Consider the following 1,602-nt stretch of genomic DNA (forward strand, 5'->3'; position numbering starts at 1 on the left):
TGGTTTCACTAATGACACTGCCTATGGGTCTACTAATACAAAGAGTAATTGGCAAAAACATAGGAATTAGGGTTTATTTAACTGGCAAAATTACATCTTTCTTAACTTTACTCTTGTGTCAGAAGCCCCATAAGCCAAATGTGTGAGGAAAAATAAACAAAAATGAAAAATATGAGAATAATCAGGAAAATAAATCTGAATGGTGAGAAACTCCATGTCAAAGATACAAAAGAGCCAATTTGTGCTTCAACACTTCTTTACATGACCCATACATGTCTGCGTAGTATGAAAAGATATACAGGTAACACATGTTAACATTGTTGAAATAATATTCCAGTGGCTATTCCTAGCTTTGGTCTCTCCAACATTGAAGCTGCATAAAAAAAAAGACAAAAATCACAAAATTCATTTAAATGTTTGTGTTAGTATCTGTAGTTGACTATAAAACTAATCATCTCAAATCATGGAAAATCTGTACAATGAAAGAGACATTTAACTATTTTCTTTTTCTGTTTAATATGATGGCAACTCACTAAGAACTGTTTCGCCTGTAGTTTGTGTAGTACTCTCTATTATCTCGAATTTTACAATGCATAATCTATTTATCATTCAAATATCATCCCTACCATTGAATTGCCCAAAGTTTACTGAAACAAACAGACATATTACACAATGTCATCAACGTTATACAGCCACTGACTAGCAATATAAAATAAGCATGTCAAGAGGGATTATATCAAAATGAAGGCTTATACATGTTTAACTGAACGCCTATGAACACCTTGTACTAGCCATCTTCATGACTTTGCACTGAAAAAGGTAAAATAACATGCTATTCTTCTGAAGTTTTGATTTTTCTCAACAATGGTTTACATCACAAATTGCTCTTATTGCTGTACCAGATAAAACAAACCTAAATTTGGTGTTTGAAATGAAAAAGTACCACTCGCAGTTCTTAAGCTACAATATTACTGTAATGAAAGAGGTAAATTTTGCAAAACATCATAAAAGCTCCATAATCTGAAAGATAAATATGTCGCACAATACTTTAGCTTTATAAAAGGATTAAAAATCTTAGTAACACAACGAATCGATAAGCACTGCCAATATATCAATCTCCACACGGAGTCACTACAAAGGCTAACAACAATCTCAATGGGTAAAAATCAGCCTTTAAAAAAATAGTGCCAAATGCAGAAATGCTAGAAGCAAGTGAGTTTTGGTGCAGATATCAGCTGCTCTCTGCGTGTTCTTAAGCAATAGTACAGTCTTCCCTTACAAGTTCAACACACAAAAATCTATTTCCTGAAAATTTACTTACACCCACCAGAACCAATGATATATCACTGAAGTCTCACTAAATCTTGTAACAGCTCTTTTACCATTTCAATGTCACCCTTTTTCTTTCATATCTTTTGTTCAGTAAATGAATTAAGCCCTGTGATAGAGAATAATACATAGGGATAACCACTGATCCATTCCGGTTAAAGTTCACTTGGATTTTATTTGCATAATTCCTCTTTCATGAAAACAAATGGGTCACATAAGTTCAGTGCTGAATCCTCTCTAAAGAATCCACAGATTTTTTGTAGAAGAAAAAAG

General features: G+C 33.0%; 1 protein-coding gene across 42 annotated transcripts in view; it reads right to left on the reverse strand.

Annotated features, from left to right (window-relative positions):
* LOC119593093 (cytoplasmic dynein 1 intermediate chain-like) overlaps positions 1 to 1,602 on the reverse strand; it is a 47,628-nt gene that overhangs the window by 16,187 nt on the left and 29,839 nt on the right. The window lies entirely within an intron of this gene.

This window comes from Penaeus monodon, chromosome 31 (assembly GCF_015228065.2).
Source record: "Penaeus monodon isolate SGIC_2016 chromosome 31, NSTDA_Pmon_1, whole genome shotgun sequence".
NCBI classification, from domain to species: Eukaryota; Metazoa; Arthropoda; class Malacostraca; order Decapoda; family Penaeidae; genus Penaeus; species Penaeus monodon.